General features: G+C 42.2%; 1 long non-coding RNA gene across 1 annotated transcript in view; it reads left to right on the top strand.

Annotated features, from left to right (window-relative positions):
- Positions 1-8,456: 8,456 nt before the first annotated feature.
- Positions 8,457-13,342, top strand: part of LOC149135274 (uncharacterized) — a 49,508-nt gene continuing 44,622 nt past the window's right edge. Inside the window, exon 1 of the long non-coding RNA XR_016242123.1 lies at positions 8,457-9,653. This is a non-coding gene — a long non-coding RNA (uncharacterized LOC149135274). The remainder of the gene's footprint in view (positions 9,654-13,342) is intronic.

The following is a 13,342-nucleotide window of genomic DNA, read 5'->3' as shown; positions in this document are numbered from 1 at the left end:
AATCGTTAGCACGCTGGGTGAAATGCCTAGCGTTATTTCGCCCGTTGCTACGTTCTGAATTCAAAATTCCGTCGAGGTTGACTTTGCCTTTCATCCTTTCGGGGTCAATAAATTAAGTACTAGTTTAATCGACTGGCCTCCTCCCCCAAAATTTCAGGCTTTGTGACCGTGTGCCTATAATAAAAGGGATTATTATTATTTATTTACTTACTTACTATTCATTAATTTATTTAATGAGGGCGTATGGCATTCACAATTTCGGTGTCGACAACAAAAACAACAACATCAGCAGTGACAGCAGCAACAACAACAACAACAACAACAACAACAACAATAACAGCAGGAACAATACGAAAGAAATGAATCATAAAAACGCAAATATCACCTCTGCATCTTTTGCATCAGCGGCAAGAAATATGGGAAATTTACACATAGACGAAGAAGAATTAAAATTAGCAAGAAAAATTGTAAAAAGAGATGGGAGAAGGGTAGCTCTAAACCCTCTATCCGACATCATAGAAAATATCGCAAGATACACGGTAACATAGCTTTGCATCGGAGTCAAGTCTCGGCACGTGGGAAATGCTCCTGAGAGCGTGTGGGAACAAAAGACCCCCATCACCCGAGGAATGAAGTTTGGAACTATTGAGGTGAGATTTGGAACGAAAGAGAGCTAGATGTAATTCCGCAACCACTTTGAGGAATGGCAACTTTTTCTTAATCCCCAGCTATCGTAGCCAAAGCCTTGTCACGATTAGGGTGCTGAATGTGCCGCCAGAAATATCCATTACCTGGTTAGTGGCGGTCGTCTTGGCAGGTTTAGAAGAAGACGAAGAAAACGAAGTCACAATATTGGAGGTCAAGAAACTACCTAAGCAAAACTGGTTAGGTATAGGTATGGAACTGACCTTACAATGCAAGTAGGACCATATTTGTCCAGCTGCCAGATCTAATCGATCTCCCGAATGGTACACAGCTGTCAGTGTTCGTGGAGGGTAGAAAGCCAAGATCTAACACATGTGGATCTGTAAATCACTTAAAGGCTTTCTGCCCTAAAACAAGGAAAAATAAAGTACCACTACTGCCAACATTACAAACACCACAAGTGCAAAATCATAAGCAAATGATCAAGACTCCTACTGCTACTCCCATACTCACGACCACACCCACTCCCAAACCAAGACAAAGAAGGAGTCTACTCTCGGTTTCCACGGAAAAGCAGGTTTCTCTTGAATACCCTTCCTCCCAAACTAGCATCAACTGCAATAACATGGAGAAAGAAGAGCTGAACGATTAGTGGATCGCAGTGACAAAAGTGGGTAGGGAAAAGAGGAGGAGAGTACGCAATCCTACTCTAAGAAATCAACAAAAACTTATTCTGAAACTAGAGTTGCAACACAATTCCCAACCACTCCACCAAAAAACAAGAACAAGATCAACAATTTCATAAACAGCAACAGTTCTTCAGGTATCTAGAAACATTCTTGGGAACGTCTCGTACTTTAGTACTCGTGGGATATTGGAATAGTATTCCTGATTCACAGAAATACTGTGTGGGTTTAGTACATAATAGAAGGGGGTGTATAAGCCTCAAAAACCTGCTCATAACTTTCCAGCTTTATGACAGTTACCGACTGGATTTCCTTGATGTGCCGGTGTTGACATGGAGCAATCACATCAGTCATCGAGATCGTATTTAGATAGAGTATTTGTAAGGTCAGAGGATAGGGATAACACAAGTTGTCCACAGTTTAAATTGGTCGGCTACACAGATCACAAATTTGTGATATGCTCAGTCGATTTAGATAGGACGCGTAGACAGGGACCCGGTTACTGGAAGCTGAATGCGTCTTTACCAGCTCGCAAAGACTACGGGGATCAGATTAGCGAACTAGCTAAGTGGTAGTTGACGTGGGTTATCGTCAACAACTGGTGTTAGATCGTTCTGAAGAGAGGGATTAGAGTAGAATCGATATCTTTTAGCAAAGATTTAACAATAGAAAGAAATAGATTAGAGGGAGAACTAGTTAGCAAACTAAAAGAAGCTATTAGCAAAGGCATCGTGACCGACGTGTTAGCTGCGAATATGGCCCTTGTCCATTTCTTCGAGGCAAAACACGAATGGTGCGTTATCGGAGCTAAGACCCGTGCGCTAAAACACGAAGGAACTAAAGTCGCCCGATGGGCCCGAATGGTAGAGACGCAACATGGAAACAGCCACGATCAAATCTTTGACGGATCAGGACGGATGTGTGCTACTCGATTCTGAGCAGATGTGTGCGGCTTTCCTGCAGCACTTTGCGCGGCTGTTTGGGGAGGGTGATGAATCGACGACGGTAGTGAATTTTACTTTGTACCCGGACGGTCTACCACGGCTCTCGGTAACGGACGTGAGATTCTGTGGAATGCCGATTACATACTCTGAAATACGAGAGGCGATGAGCAGTTGCACAAGTCGCAAATCGCCCGGTTTGGATGGTCCGCCCTACGAATTCTATGTTTTCATGACAGATTTGACAGCCTCTTGGCAGATGTCTACAGTAACTGGCAGCAGAACGGGAGAATACTAAGTGCTGTTAGCCGAGGTGTAGTAACACTGCTGAGAAAGGACGCCGGTAATGGGGACGTGCGAGGGAATTTTCGGCCCATAACTCTGCTAAACACAGAGTTTAAGTTTTTGGCCAAGGTGTTAGCGAAAAGGCTGGCGCTTGTCGTTGGTAGTTTGGTCGGGGAGGCACAAAAGTTCGCAATCCCGAGCAGGTCTATCCACGACAAGTTCCACCTTATGCGATACATCGTAGAGAGCGCTGAGACCAAAGCTGGCTTCGGTAGGGCCCTGATCAATTTAGATCAGTCGAAAGTTTTCGATAGGGTCGACCATCGCTACTTGGAAGCTGTGCTTAAAGTGGCCGGTTTCGGACCCGTTTTCAGAAGATGGATTGCTGCAACGCACAGCGGCACCTACTCGGTGGTCAAAGGAATTGGCCACCTATCGGAACCGTTTAGTATCGCACGTTCGATCCGTCAGGGCTGCCCGCTGTCACCTCTTCTGCATGTGTTGGCTCTCGAGCCACTGCTACGGAGGTTGGAACAGTTAAGAAGCCTCCCTTTCAAAATTGGGCTCAGGAGGGCAGTGTCTGCATACACGGACGACGTCACCGTCATGGTGTCGGACGCTTCCGAAGTGGAGACAGTTGGCTCCATTGTAAAAGAATATGAATCGGTTGCACGGGCCAAAATTAATGCCAACAAGTCGGTAGGATTGCGACTGGGCACCTGGAGAAGCAGATCAATGCTATCGGACGCTGGACTGACGGACCAGTTAAAGTGCTCGGGGTCTGGTTTGGTCCCGACTCCTGGGGGGATAAGAACTTGGAAGAAGTAACGATCAGGATGATCACTGTTACCCAGAAATGGGCAGAGAGGAAGTTGTCCTTGAAAGATCGGGCAGAGGTGGCGAATGCCTACATTGCCTCTGTAATTAGTTATCATCTGACCGTCGTGCTTTGCCCAAGTTACTGTTTGATTAAATTGCTGTATATCCTGTTTATTTTCTTGTGGAAGGGACGCGTTCCAATGGTCAGGCGGTCTGTCTGCTACCAACTTCTTTTGCGTGGCGGCTTAGGCATGCCATGGCTTTTAATGCGCAGACACGCCACCTGTAGCGATTTGTAGCAGATGAATGTGTGTGGACTCCGTTTGAAAGTCACGCCTTTCCGCAGCTCTCCCTTTTGACGGAGCTGAAGTCCTGGGTAAAGGTTAGGCAGAGACTGGGCGCTCACTGGGCAATAGGATCGGTGGATGTTCCACTTTAAATATTTACCGATGATTAGTAGCGGGAAGATGCAACAACGTACTCGGGGAGACCCTAGGCGATGATGAAAACGAACTAGCAAGTTTATTCCGGAGGATTTTACGGTCGAGGACTGTTATAGATAATTTCCAGATGTCTTTGACTTGACAATGCTATAGGGAGGTGGGGCGCTACCGGTCCGAGATATACTCTATAGGCACGGATGTGCTGTCAGGCGGTCTTGTCCGAGGTGTTCGCAGAGCAACGAAACCGTTCTGCCTGCACTCGTTCAATCTCCGAGCATTGCTGACTCGTGGAGTTATGTCGAATAGCTGCTGTCGCGTGTAGGACGGATCAGTCTGACAGCCGAGTCCATAATGATGATTTTCCCCTCCTTTAATCGGGCTGACAAAGCAGTTTTCCTTTCTCTGGCGGCTGTGGTGAAAAAGGTTATCTGGTGAACGAGGCTGAAAGGAATGAGGACAGAAACATTCTTCTTTGGTAAAGCCCTCATTGACTTCTTAAAGTGAAACTTGAAAAGGAACTTCTGGGTGGAGTGGGAGGTGCTGTCCTCCAGTGAATTTATAAAAAGGTGGCTGATAGTTGCGAAAATGGCAAGAGTGGATGGTACTAGAACTATGAGTCGGAAGAAAGAAGTTGGAGAGGGCTCTCGTCCTTGGAATTCAGGGTGATCTTGGATGGTGAAGTACTTCGATTATTCGTAGAGGACCTCCTCCTCCTCCTCCTCCTTCTTCTTCTTCTTCTTCTTCTTCTTCTTCTTCTTCTTCTTCTTCTTCTTCTTCTTCTTCTCCTCCTCCTCCTCCTCCTCCTCCTCCTTCTCCTCCTTCTCCCCCTTCTCCTCCTCCTTCTCCTCCTCCTCCTCCTCCTCCTCCTTCTTCTTCTTCTTCTTCTTCTTCTTCTTCTTCTTCTTCTTCTTCTTCTTCTTCTTTTTCTTCTTCTTCTTATTATTACTATTATTATTATTATTGAGTGGGCCGAGAAGAAGCTCTCCTTGAAAGGTCGAACATAGGTGGCGAATGCGTACATCGCATCCGTCATCTATTACCGCTTGACCGTCGTCCCTTGTTCCGACCGCTGGTTAACCAAGATAGTACGCTTGCTCTTCAGCTTTTTGTGGAAGGGTTCAGGTACCACTGGTCAGGCGCTCCATCTGCTGTCAACAGCCGCTGAACGGAGGCTTTGGCATGCCGTGGTTGCTGATGCGCAAACATGCGCTCAGACTACGACATCTCAAGCGTTTCCTGGACCGTGAACAGGTGTGGTTGCCGTTCGTCAGACGCGATTTTCCGCAGCTCGTTTCTTTAACAGAGCTGCAATCCTGGATCAAACGTAGACCGAGAAAGGGCGCTTGGCACCTCGAGTGCCACCAAGCCCTCACCACCCTCAGTTAGGCGGGCAGTGCGATCGGTAGTAGCTCCACTTTAGCGTTCTATAGAGGGTTAGTGGAGGAAAAGTGCGACGACGTTCTCGGGGAAACTCTAGGCGTCGAAGATAATCAGTTAAACAGTTTGTTCGGGAGAACTTTCGGGCCGGGGCCCATGGATAATTTCCAAAGGTCCCTCGCCTGGCAGTGCTACCGAGGTGCGCTACCTGTTCGAGATAAACTCTACCGGCACGGAAGTGCCGTCAACCGGGCCTGCTCGCGAGGTGCGCTCAGGACGACGAAACCGTTCTGCACGCACTCGTCCAGTGCCCGAGTATTGCTGACCTGTAGGTTTATATCGAACAGCTACTGTCACGTGTAGGACGGATTCGGCTATCAGCTGAATCCATCGTGAGGATTGACCCGCCAACAATAACAGAGGTGCTGACCACAATCTCTATCACAGCGCCGACAAAAACACCAACAACACAGCTCTTGACAGAGGAATAAAATACAGCAAATTCGACCCACTGGAACTACCCCTTCCCGACTCTGACCACTCAGACACGTTGTACGGAGAGGTCGACAGAACTGAGTGGATAGAAGTCACACGTAAAAGACTAAGAAAAAGGCACAACAGTACATCAAAGAATAAACAAGCAGTACTCCCCGCCGCCAAAAAAGGCAATCGAAACCACCCGAAAACAACAACTCACCAACACCCACGCTTCCAGCACTGGATGTGAACGGTAGTAACGGTGGAGCCTTCAGTCTGGTGGCTGTTTACACACTGAAAGGTGCAGGACAGCCGGAATACTTTAGGCATCTGGAGGTCTACCTGGGTATGTCTCTACCTTTAGAGTTAGTGGGCAATTTCAACGCCATCTTAGGTGCACATTTGGATTGTGTGTGGCTAACCGATAGGAAAGGGGAGGTTGCAAAAGTCTCGCAAACCTGCTCAAACGCTTTCAACTATCTGACAGTACCGACTGGATTGTCCGAATGTGCCAATGTAGACATAGGCAAATCGCATCGGAGCATCCAGATCGTATCTAGATAGAGTATTTTGCAGGTCTTTAGGTAGGGATAGTATTAGTTGTTCACAAATATAAAATAGTCGGCTACAGAGATCGCAAATTGGTAACCTATAAGGTCGACTTAGATAGCATACGTAAATAGGGCCCCGGCTCCTGGTAGCTGAATACATCACTCCCGGCGTACCAAACTTACAGAGACCGGATTAAAGGGTTAGTTCAGAAAGTTTGACGAGGGTAGTCGTTAACAATAAATGCTGGTATAGCCTAAAAAGAGCCATGAAAGTAGAATCCGTTAAACCTTAGCAAAGCTTTAGCTGTAGAAAGAAATAGATTACACGGTGATTTAGTAAGAAAGTTAGAAGAGGTGCTTAGGAAAGGCATTGCAGCTGACGTGCTGGCAGCGAGGTTGGCCCTCGATGAACACTTCAACGCCAATCACGAAGCTTGCATTGTCAGAGCTAACTCACGTGCTCTCAGATTTGAAGGAACCAATGCTTCCCGATGGGTCCGGGTGACTGAGGCGCAACATGGCAACAGAAACACTAGTCTGTCTTTGGTAGACCAAAATGAGCGCACGGTGAACGAGCCGGTGCTGATGTGTGCAGGTTTTCAGCAGCATTTTGCCGAATTGTTTGGGAGGAACGGTGGGCCAGATCGCAGGATGGATTTTACTGTTTACCCAGATGGTCTGCCACGACTCTCAGCAAGAGATGCGGAGTGTTGCGAAAGGCCGATAACAACTGAGGAAATACGGGACGAGACAATGAGTTGAACGGTGGGGGGGGGGGGGGGGGGGCCAGGATTAGATGGTCTGCTTTACAATCTTTGTTCTAGTATGCCAGACTTGTTTGCAGGGCTTATGGTCAAACCGGTTAAGGTCAAACAACTGACAAGCAAATCTGTGGTGTTAAGCAGAATATTTGCTGTAGCCCATCTTTTATATCAAGACAAAACAATGTACATGATAACACTTCCAATCAATTAAGATCAGAAGCCATGAGAGCCACTGCCTGGTACTGCATCCGGGAATTTATAATTATTATTATTATTATTATTATTATTATTATTATTATTTATGGCCTAGTGGCTAAGGTGTTGCATTTTCGATTGTGAGATCGTGGTTTCAGTTCCTAGCCAGCGTAGTGCATTGCGTTCTTGAGCAGAACACTTATGTTCATGAGCAAAACATTTCACGTCGCTTTGCAATCACTTCGACATCTGATGCTTAGTACTCGGTTTCCCTGTTCAGACAACACTTATTTGATGGAGAGAGCGAGCTAATGTCCGACACGAACATTTGATCACAAAACAAATCATTTGTGTAGGTCGTAAGGCAAAAGTTGAACACTCATTATTTTTTTCTACTATATTTCGTTGTTGCTTTATGTAAATTTCATCGAACAGATCACTGATTAAAGGTATTCCAACCGTGACCACTCCATCTTTTTAGCTCACATTATCCACTCTGTCGGTTTCTTATTTAAACCTGTCGAATGCTTTCGATTTGAAGAAAATTTCACCGTTGAATTTCCCCTTTTTGTTTCTCCTCATACTCTGTGTGCGATTGTTCTCTCTCTCCCTCCCTCACTCGCTTTCTTTGTTTGTTTCTTTTTTTCTTGCTACTCGTCTCATTGCAGCACACCTCCTCTTTGTCTTCATCTCATTTTCTTATTTTCTCACTCACTGTTTTTCTCTCGAAGTCTGCCTATTATTTTTTCTTTTCTTAGCCTCGCTTTCATAAGATTTCTTCCTTTCTCTCCGCTGACTCTCTCTCCCGCTGTCCCCCTCTCTCTCTCTCTCTCTTTCTTTCCTCCTCATCTCTTTTCCTCTCCTCTCTCTCTCTCTCTCTCTCTCTCTCTCTCTCTCTCTCTTTCTCTGTTATTAGTTTATTTATTCTTTTCATTTCACGTTTCAATAAGTTCCTAAAATTGCTAATATATATACCTGAAAGTACGTTGCTGTATCTAGATAAATATGTGTGTGTTTTTAGCTGTTTCTGTCTCCGTACGCCATTTTATCTTCACACGTAAATACACACATTGACACCACGTGCACATATATGCCTGAATATATATATATATATATATATATATATATATATATATATATATATATATATATATATATATATATACACATATATATATATACAATGTCTTTATAATTATATGCTTGGGTAATTGTGTGTATGTGTGCGGGCGCTTAAGTGTGTGGGTGTGAGTATGTATGAGCGTGTGTGCGTTCGTGCATGAGTTTGTATATTCATGCTCTAAGTTTTAACATAAAAGCCATAGATCCATTTATACACACACCCACTCTCCAATATACGAACGCAAGCATACATGCATATGTACAAACATACGCACTCGTTCAGGTGACAGTAAAACTAGACGACTAGTTGATGTATAATGGCAGAACGCACATTATATGGAATATCATGCGCCAAGAAATCAATATCTACTTTAGCTGACAACATTCAGCGAATAGAAATAATAAATGGTTCTCTGAGATAGTATTATTCAGTCAAATCGAATTCGAGCTTCTTGATCATTCCTGCTAATTTCCACTGTCAAATGCAGGCTGTCCTTTCTATACAGGTTAACAAACTAGTTCCCGTTATACACTACCTTTTTTAAGCCTTCTGTTTTGATCTATTCATTGAGATCTTATTTATTTCTTTTCTATAGAAAGTACGTTTTTGTTATTCAAATTGAGAGATATTTGTGTAGGCTTACGTGAAGAAAATACAAAAGAAAGAAAAAAGTCACAAACGGGAAAAAGAAATCTAATTGTCTTTTATAATACATTATTATCATGAACATAATGGCAAATGTGTTAAGTTGGAAGAAATAGAAAACCACCTTATTAGATGTCTTAGAGGATTTAGTTTCTGTCTTCAGTTGCGTCCTGAGTGCATTTATCCTACATGGGCCAATTTCGGTTTTTATTAATAACATCGTTAAAATATGTACCAGAAATATACTGGAATCGATAAATGCACTAAAATCCTAAGTTCGTGTACCACACTGATTTCTGTAGTATTATATCATAAATAAAATAGTTATCAGTGATATTCACAAACCAATTAATGTCCCAGTGTATTGCTGGCACGTTGATTGCGTGAGAAAGGCCTTTGCTCTAATAATCCAGATCCTAAGTTACTGATTCGTGCAGCTGCCTACTTATCGGTCCCACTCTAGTAGACCTACAATATGTTAACTGCGGGACAAAAACATGGACGTGACCTCCAGATCTCTCACTCCATACAATTTACCTGTTAACAATAACTATCAGACACTTTTTTGCATTATTTCTTGGGGGAACGAATATGCATAAATTGAAAGAAAACAACCGCATGGATCAATTAATTTAGAGTAGCAATTATCACCTTAAGAGGAATTCTGAGACGAGTGGATGGAGAAAGAAGAAACTACGACACGTGAGTTGTTCTTAGCCACTAACTTCGACCTTTGTAATTTTATTATTATTATTATTATTGTTCAGTAGTTTTATTTTTATAACGTGCTTTCACTTCACTACCGAGCGCAGCTCTGTGCGCCTTGGGTATGTGCTGTGGTTTGCTGTGGTGCTCTTATGTTTACTGTATTGAAAGTGTTTTGCGTAGAATGTGTGCAGTACCCAGTAGTGCAATTTTCTGTATGTTATATATATCTGTAAGTCCTGGTGTTTTTGTTATGTATTTGTCTGAATATTTTTTTATTATACCTAAGGCACCTACTATGATAGGAATTGTTTCTGTTTTTAGACTCCACATTCGAGTTATCTCTATTTCCAGGTCTTTGTATTTTGAAAGTTTTTCCATTTCTTTTCGAGAAACGTTGTCATCTGCTGGTATTGATACATCAATTAGAAAGCATTTTTTTTCTTCATGATCTTTGACAACTATATCTGGTCTATTTGCCTTAATTTCTCTATCTGTGTGTATTGGCATATCCCAGAGTATGGTTGCTTTCTCGTTTTCTGTGACCTTTTCTGGCGTGTGTTTATACCATCTTTTTTCCGTTGTTATTCCATAGTGTTGGCATAGCTTCCAGTGTATATAGGTCCCAGCTCTGTCGTGTCTGTGAATATATTCCTTCTTAGCCAGGACTGGGCAGCCAGAGATAATATGATTTATTGTTTCTTGTCCATCTCCACATATTCTACAGTTACTTGTTATATTTCTTTTCATTATGTGTTTTTGGTAATTTCTGGTGGGGAGGCTCTGGTCTTGTGCAGCAATTAAAAATCCTTCAGTCTCTGCTTTGAGTCCTGAGCTTCTCAGCCATTGCTGGGATTTTTCTCTGTCTATTTCTTTCGCATTTAGTTTAGCCCAGTATTTACCATGTAGGGGCTTTTCTTGCCATCGTTTTATCATGGTCCGTTGCTGTTCTAGTTTTAGTTTGGATTTCATTTGTTTTATAGCTTTTGTTGTTTCTTTTTCTTCTTCTTCTTCTTCTTCTTCTTCTTCTTCTTCTTCTTCTTCTTCTTCTTCTTCTTCTTCTTCTTCTTCTTCTTCTTCTTCTTCTTCTTCTTCTTCTTCTTCTTCTTCTGCTTCTTCGTATTTGTTAGGTAGATTGATTTCTTGTTTGTATTTGTCAGCTTCCTTAAATACTGAAAACAGTTTTTTGTTTTGCTCGTGTTTTGTGGCTATTTGTATTAGTTTCCCTTGCTTCTGGAGTAGGTATTTTTGCAGTCCTATGGTGGTTATTTTATAATAGTTTTCTAGCTGTATAAGACCCCTGCCACCTTCTGTGCGTTGTATATATAGCCTTTCTATGTCAGATTTTGGGTGGTGCATCCTATATCCTGTCATTATTTTTCTTGTTTTCCTGTCTATTTTACATAGTTCGTTTAGTGTCCAGTTAAGGATGTTGTAGCTGTAGCTTATAACTGGGACAGCTAAAGTGTTGATACCCATTATCTTGTTTTTAGCATTGAGCTCTGTTTTTAGTATTGATCTAACTCGTCTATAGTACTCTTTCTTTATTTTTTTCTTTCATTTGTGTATGTTGTATCCTATCTAGTTCATTGACTCCTAAATACTTATATGGTTGGCTTTCGTCTAGTTCTCTTATTTCATTGGCTTTATCTAGTGTTATATTGCTACTTTTAACTAATTTTCCTCTTTTCAGGGTTGCTTTGGCACATTTTTCTTATCCGAATTTCATTTCTATTTCCTTGGTAAAGCCGTGTACTGTCTGTAGTAGTGTTTCTAGCTCTTTGTCGTTTTTTGCATATAATTTTAGGTCATCCATATATAGAAGGTGGCTGACTGTTTTTCCATAGCATTTGTAACCGCATCCAGTTCTATTTAGCAATTCTGTTAAAGGTGTGAGTGCCAGGCAGAACAGGAGTGGAGAGAGCGTGTCTCCCTGGAATATTCCTCTTCTAATGGGGATGGCTTTCGTTTTCACAAGTCCCTCTTTTGTTTGGAGCTGTAGCACTGTCTGCCATTTGTTCATTGAGTGCTCTATGTATTTTATGATAATTGGTGCCACCTTGTTTATGGCTAGTGTTTCCAGAATCCACGTGTGGGGAACACTGTCGAAAGCCTTTTGGTTGTCCACCCAGGCCATACTGAGGCCTTTCTTCTTTCTGCGGCTCTCTTCAGTTATGGCTTTATTGATCAATAATTGATCTTTACAGCCGTATGAGCCCTTGCAGCATTCCTTCTGCTCTTCTGGAAACAGGTTGTTATTTTCCAGGTGTTTACTCAATCTCTGCGATATTATTGCAGTAAAGGCTTTGTAGATCGTAGGGAGACAGGTTATAGGTCTATAGTTTTGTGGTTTCTCCGTTTCCGTGGATTTGGGGATTAAGATGGTTTTCCCTTTTGTGAGCCATTCAGGCATTGTCTCTGGATCTGCTAGTATGTTGTTAAAGTTTTCTGCCAGCTTTTTATGCATTCCTGGCAGGTGTTTTAACCAGAAATTGGGGATCTTGTCGTGTCCAGGTGCCTTCCAGTTGCTTAGTCTTTGCAGTGTCTGGGTGACCTCTTCAGTTGTTATAGGGGCCCAGAGTTGCTCAGGTGCTAAGTTCGTTGTTTTAATGGTCCTTTTCTGGGGTTGTTGCTTCACCGACCATATTTGTTTCCAGAATTTCTTTAGTTCTTCTGCTGTTGGTGCTGAAGTAATGTCTATTTTATTTTTACCCAGTTCTTGGTAGAGTTTTTTGGGGTTGGATTTGAACTGTTTGTTTTGTTCAAAGAAACGTTGGCGTTTCTCATACCGGCGGATCCTCTGTGCTTTGGCAAGGATGTCTTGCTTTAGTTTTTCTTTTGCTTCAGGTAAGTCTTTTTCTGTAATGCTGTATTTGTACAGTATTTTTGTTTTCTTCTTGTTACTTAGTAGTGTTGATTGTTTACTAATTTCGTTTAGAATCGATAAATCTTTTCTCTTTTTTTAAATTTTGTTCTGGATGTTATTTATCCACAAGGTCTGTTTGGGTGGTAGAACTCCTGTTCGGATGGGTTTGAGTGAGTATCCTGCTTCTTTTGTGGCTGCAGTAGCTGACGCATATATTATGCCATTTAGCTCAGTGATATTGCCTGTTGTTTCTGTGGTTGTTAGTTCCGTGACGGCCAGGTTTATGCTATTTATTATTGATGTTGTTTTATTGTCTATTTTGATTTTTGGGAGATATAATCTGTGGTCCATTCTAAGATCTGTGGTTTTCAGTTCTTCGGTTATTTTCATTTTCATAGTATCGTAATTATTAGGTTTCCCTTCGTTATTTCCAGGCTTTAGATTTGTTTTGCCTTCCTTTTCATTCATATGCTTGTCTGTGGTGTTCTGGATTGGTGCTTTTTGTACACTATTATACATCTCTACGGTCTGGGTTTGTTGTTTTTTGTTTACTTCGTTTTTGCCGGAAATGTTACGTTTGTCCTCGTGTTTTGCTATCTCAGTGTTTATATTATTATTTGGCATTGCTGTGTGACTACTATCTAGATTTTCCTGATGTATTTTTTCTTTCAATTGTTCTATTTCTATTTCTGATATTTTTTTTGCTTTTAGAATATATCTTCTTATGTTAGCTAGTTTGTTAGGGTTCATTGTTTTATCGAGGTCTATATTTACATTATTTTTCTTCCATGTTTTATATGTATGTGTTGTTGCGTTTTCA

The sequence above is a fragment of the Octopus bimaculoides genome, chromosome 6 (assembly GCF_046866305.1).
Source record: "Octopus bimaculoides isolate indiv1 chromosome 6, ASM4686630v1, whole genome shotgun sequence".
NCBI lineage: Eukaryota > Metazoa > Mollusca > Cephalopoda > Octopoda > Octopodidae > Octopus > Octopus bimaculoides.
Note: the sequence above shows the minus strand (reverse complement) of the source record. Positions and strands in the feature narration are given on the sequence as shown.